Genomic DNA, 6,000 nt, shown 5'->3' with positions numbered 1-6,000 from the left:
AACTTCTCACTGCTCCTTCATTACAGGAGCCTGGTGTCAACCCTTGCGGTTTAGCCCCTAATGATTTATGGCAAATGGATGTTACTCATATTCCCTCCTTTGGCCGCTTAGCCGCTGTTCATGTCAGCATTGATACATACTCTGGCTTTCTTTGGGCCACTGCACAAACAGATGAAATATTTCATCATGTTCGAGCTCACCTCTGCCTGTTTTGCCTCTATGGGCTTGCCCCATGCTTTAAAAACTGATAATGGCCCAGCCTATACATCTGCAAAATTTGCTAGTTTTATTACAACTTGGGGCATCCGTCATACTACTGGTATTCCTTATAATCCTCAAGGACAGGCAATTGTTGAACGTGCCAATAGTACATTAAAAACTATGTTGCAAAAACAAAAAGGGGAAGATGATGGAACTCCCCATGAGAGATTATCAAAAGCCTTATTTACTTTAAATTTTTTAAATTTTTATGAAAAACTGGGCGGCACTGCCGCAGAACGGCATTTCCCGACTGAAAAAACACAAAACCATCGCTCTCAGAAAGCACCTCCCAGACAGAGGCAAGATGGCGGCATAGAGAGGAGTGGAAGCTAAGCAGTCCCCCTGGAACAACTACAAAAAACCAGAAACAACTACTAAATAATCCAGAATAACTGCAGGGGGACAAACAAGACCATCCACCTCATCACACACCAACCTGAATTGGGAGGAATGCTGCGGGTAGCTGAGCTTGTGCCTCGACTTACCAGGCCTGGGCCAGGGGACTTGATATCACCCCCTGGGGAGGGTAGTAGGTACGGGCGTGAGTGCCCTCTGCAGCCCCCCCGAGCCTGAGGAGCGAGGTCAAGGCAGCTCCCTTTTCCTCACCCAAAATGCCACTGGCAGGGGAGGCTTGCCGGAGGAAACCGCCTTTCTCCCAACTGCCCTTTCCCCACTACCTTATCTTACCCACCCACTCCCTGGTGCCAAGGCCACTCCTGCCACCGCCAGTGCGCATGCACCGTGGCCAGAACAACCCCCGCCCGCTGCAACGGCTCCTGCGTCCTCTCAGAACCAATCCTAGCCCCTCTCCCTTCAATATTGCCATTTTAGGCTACTTCACCTCCTTTCCAGCCCTGCCCCTCTTACCAGCCTATATAACCTGTAATCACCCCTGAATAAATCTCTTTGGCGCATACCCCTACTGGATGAAGAGTGTTTTTGTCCTTATCGCCGCCCTCCTTGCACGCCTCTCGCCGAGGACTCTGGCCACGTCCTCCGCCTCGCCCTCGCCTCCGGGAAAGAGCCCCCGCCGCCGGTAACCTTTAAGCAGCCCCGAGAGCTGAGGGCTCGGCTACCGGCCACCACTCCCCCTAGAAGCAGTAACCCCGACCGCAACTGGTGCCCCGTGTGAGGAACGTCTCCACACGACAGTTTGGCAGGTCACTCGCTCGCCCGGACGCCTCTCCAGCTTCCCGTTTCCTCGCCTGCAAGGTAGGGCCGCCTCTCCTTCGCCGCTTCCGGAGCCGTGTGAGGTTCCTTGCTCCGAAGCCGCTCCTCCCTTCCCCCACGCTCTCTTCATCCAGTAGGAACTCCTCCCTTCCCCCACGCTCTCTTCGTCCTCTTGTATGCGCACTTCTATGACCCCCGTCCCTCCTAACACTCTCCCTCTTCCCCTCCATTACTTTGCTGTAGTTCTTTGTATCTTTCTTTCCTCATTTGGTGCCGTGTGCCTCTTTGCAACTGCCCCCCCTGACTGCTCTCGTTGCCAAAGGGCACTGCTTTCTGCTCTCGCCGTCTCCTTCGGCCTTGCAGCCACAGTTTATCTCATTCTCTCTGCTCAGTAAACTACTCCTCCTTCTCCTCCCCGCCAGCCGGCCGGCCCGGCTCGGGAACAACTCCCCCTCCTCTCCCCTCAGCTATGGGTAATCGTATATCTACATGTCAGGCACCTCAAGTTCGTGCTCTGGCGGGTCTCCTAGACACGCATAGCTGTAAAGTGTCTGTCCGGCAGCTGCAAATATACTGGGATCTCCTGCTGCCCTTTAACCCATGGCTCACCACTTGCCATCTTTGGGACCCTGTTACTTATGATCGCCTTATTGATCGAGTCACTAATGCCATGGAACATGAGAGCAAGCGCTTCCCTCCTGGCTTGCTCCCCACCTTGATAACCATCCGCTCCTGCCTTCAAGGCTCCCTCCCCCCTGATAGAGGCCCCGTTAAATCCAAAGAGGCCCTATCAACCCAGCCAACAGACTCAGATAGCGATACTAATTCAAATCATGACTCGGACACGGAGTCCTTAGTCGAGCAGATTAACAACGCGCTCGAGGTGACTCCCAAAAAGCAAAATAACACTGCGCCACGCCAAGATGGCGAACTTCCTCCTTCTTCTTCCATCGAGGGGAGGAAATGCTCTGGTGATGACATCAGCCCTAAGCTGGGCCAGAAACCGCATACGCTTTACCCCGCCCTTCCACAGGGCGGAGCTAGTCCACCATCTTATGCCTTGGGCCCCACCCTTTCACAGGGCGGGGCTGATCCACCATCTTGTGTCTTAGCCACGCCTACCGCGCCGCCATCTTGCGACGCTTGGGGCCTCCCACTCCCGCCTCCCCCTCCGGCGAGCTCCCCCTCGGAGCCGCTACCGGCAGCTGCCGCCGCTCCTCCCACCCTGCCGACTAACAACCCCTGGCTGCCTTCAGCACCTCAAGGCAACCCTTGGGGCAACGCTCCCCCTACCCCCACTCCCGCGCCAAGTCCTCTGCAAGCGTGTCCTCCTTTCTCTCGTGCTTTTCGCTGTTTTCCTCTTAACCTTGCCCCCACCCCACAGAGGCCGCATGACTGGTATCCCATTGACTTAGATACTATCAAGCAGCTTCGCAAGGCCGTCAAGGAGGACGGGTTAGGTAGCCCATATGCTTCCCAAATACTACAGGATCTCGCCATGAACTATTGCCTCCCCCAAGACTGGGCCTCGCTTGCCCGTTCAATTTTTAACCCCGGTCAGTTTGTTGACTGGCGTGCTCACTTCCAGGCAGAAGCAGCTAAGCAAAGTGAGCAAGATGCAGCCCTTGGAGTCTATCATCCCCCCGAAGCCTATTTGGGCACTGGAGCGTTTCTAAATGCGTCTGCTTATATTAATGCCCCTGCTGCCTTCTGGACTGTCCTCAGAGGCATCGCCTTGCGCGCGTTTGCCAATTGCTCTGCCCGTCGACCTAACAAATTTACCAAGCTCTTCCAGGAGCCGAGTAAGTCTTTCACCACCTTTGTCTCCAGAGTCGAAGAAACCTGCGCTCAAAAGGTAAGTAATCCCCAGACCCAATATTACATGTGCCCATCCTCAAATCCTGAAAAATCGTACTACAATTCCCCCAACAGGTACTACTGTGCATACTGGGGGTGTGAAACATTAACCACTAATTGGAAGCCTCCTGTTCCTAATCATTACCTTACCCTAAAGTGGGCCCCTACAGGGTGCAAACTCCCTACAGTTAACTGGCTCGGCCAAGAAAGTGAGGGATCCTGCACACATCTTAATCTTACAGTGCAGCTCCCCACTGATCCCTCCTGGTTACTCGGTCAAACTTGAGGCTTCAGAATCTATAAGAAAGGAGCCGACCGAGGATCACTTATTCTAATAAGAAAGGAGGCTTTAAACCAACCAAAGAAAAATACTGTTATAAAAAAGCCCTTTAACATTGGTCCCAATAAAGTCATTAACCCCCTTTTTCCACAGCTCTCCAGCCGCACCTCAGCTCCAACCAGCTGCACCTCAGATGCAAACAGCGCATCGCCAACCCCACCACCCCAGCTTCCTCTGCCCCCTTCTCGTTATTCCTCTCCCCTCCTCAGCCTCATCCAAGCCGCCTTCACCTCAGTAAACTCCTCCAACCCCAATTTTACCTCCTCCTGCTGGCTCTGCCTCTCCACCTCTTCCTCACTGTACGAGCCCGTTGCCTCCAACCTCTCCTTTTCAGAAAGCACAGAAGACAGCCCCTCGGAATGCAGTTGGAATACCTCTGCCGTCCCCCTGACCTTTCATTCAGTCTCCTATACGGGAAAGTGCGTCCGCCCTCGCTCCAATAACTCTCCCGACCTCACTGCCTGTGCCAGCTACTCATCTCCCAGTAGCTCGGCAAAATTTCTCATTCCTCATAACTCCTCCCAATGGCTCTGCTCCTCTACAGGACTTACCCCCTGTCTCAGCACGAATATCATCAGCGAATATAAAGAAACTTGCCTCCTAATTGTCCTTATCCCTAGGGTCTTATACCACAGCGAAGAAGACTTCTTCCTCCGTCTGGAAAGAACTGCAGCTCCTGCCCTTCTGCAAAAGCGAGAGCCCATCACCGTCCTTACAATTGCCTCCCTCCTAGGTCTTGCCGGCGCTGGCACCGGAATCGCTGCGTTAGCCAGTCAAGGCTCCGCCCTAACTCACCTCAGGGCGGCTGTTGACGAGGACATTCGTCACCTACAAAACGCTATTTACCATCTAAAAAATTCTGTCAATTCCCTCTCTGAGGTAGTGCTCCAAAACCGCCGAGGTCTTGACCTTCTCCTCCTCAAAGAAGGAGGCCTCTGCGCCGCCCTAGGAGAAGAGTGCTGTGTATATGCCAATTCCACAGGTCTCGTCGAGGACAGCCTAAAAAGGGTCCGAGAAGGACTGGAAAAGCGTAAAAGAGATCGTGAAGCCACCAATTATTGGTCCAGTTTTTTCACTCCCATCCTCCCATACATCCTTCCTTTTCTTGGCCCCCTATTAATAATTATTCTAGCTCTCATCTTAGGACCCTGCATCATACGCAAAATTGTCCAGCTTGTAAGAAAACAAACGGATGCCATTTTTTCCTCGTTCGTGCAAATCCAGTATCAGCGACTCGCCACCTCTGACGCCCCCCACTCCAAGATGACAGCCAACCCTCCGCGACCTCAACGCCACCGGTCAACCCGCCGACCGCGAGGCCCTTCTCAATCACCTGAACATCGCTCTCACCTCGAGTTCCAGCTTCTCTGAACCCCTGAACTTTAAACCCCTGAACTTTAAACCCCTGAACTTTAAACCCCTCACCTTCGCCCAGCCCGCTGCAGCGAAGCCCTTGTCAAGCGCCCGGGCACCACACCTACACTGAACTCCAGCCCCGCTGAGCCACCGTCAACCCCTTTTTCCCTTCCCTGACCTCCCCCTTCCCTCACCCTTAGCGGGCCTCTCCGGTAAAGCCTCTTCCTCTAATTAGAAAAGAAAGGGGAATTGCGGGTAGCTGAGCTTGTGCCTCGACTTACCAGGCCTGGGCCAGGGGACTTGATATCACCCCCTGGGGAGGGTAGTAGGTACGGGCGTGAGTGCCCTCTGCAGCCCCCCCGAGCCTGAGGAGCGAGGTCAAGGCAGCTCCCTTTTCCTCACCCAAAATGCCACTGGCAGGGGAGGCTTGCCGGAGGAAACCGCCTTTCTCCCAACTGCCCTTTCCCCACTACCTTATCTTACCCACCCACTCCCTGGTGCCAAGGCCACTCCTGCCACCGCCAGTGCGCATGCACCGTGGCCAGAACAACCCCCGCCCGCTGCAACGGCTCCTGCGTCCTCTCAGAACCAATCCTAGCCCCTCTCCCTTCAATATTGCCATTTTAGGCTACATCACCTCCTTTCCAGCCCTGCCCCTCTTACCAGCCTATATAACCTGTAATCACCCCTGAATAAATCTCTTTGGCGCATACCCCTACTGGATGAAGAGTGTTTTTGTCCTTATCGCCGCCCTCCTTGCACGCCTCTCGCCGAGGACTCTGGCCACGTCCTCCGCCTCGCCCTCGCCTCCGGGAAAGAGCCCCCGCCGCCGGTAACCTTTAAGCAGCCCCGAGAGCTGAGGGCTCGGCTACCGGCCGCCACTCCCCCTAGAAGCAGTAACCCCGACCGCAGAATGCCCAAGAACACAGCATAAAATCTGTAAGTAAAACCTGTGGAACCAAGTCGTGAGACCCCCTCCCCCATAGCCCGAGCTGTGGAGCCCCGTGGTGCGAGAG

Source organism: Choloepus didactylus, chromosome 4 (assembly GCF_015220235.1).
Source record: "Choloepus didactylus isolate mChoDid1 chromosome 4, mChoDid1.pri, whole genome shotgun sequence".
In the NCBI taxonomy this organism is placed as follows: domain Eukaryota; kingdom Metazoa; phylum Chordata; class Mammalia; order Pilosa; family Megalonychidae; genus Choloepus; species Choloepus didactylus.
The sequence above is the reverse complement of the archived record's forward strand: the minus strand, read 5'-3'. Positions refer to the sequence as shown.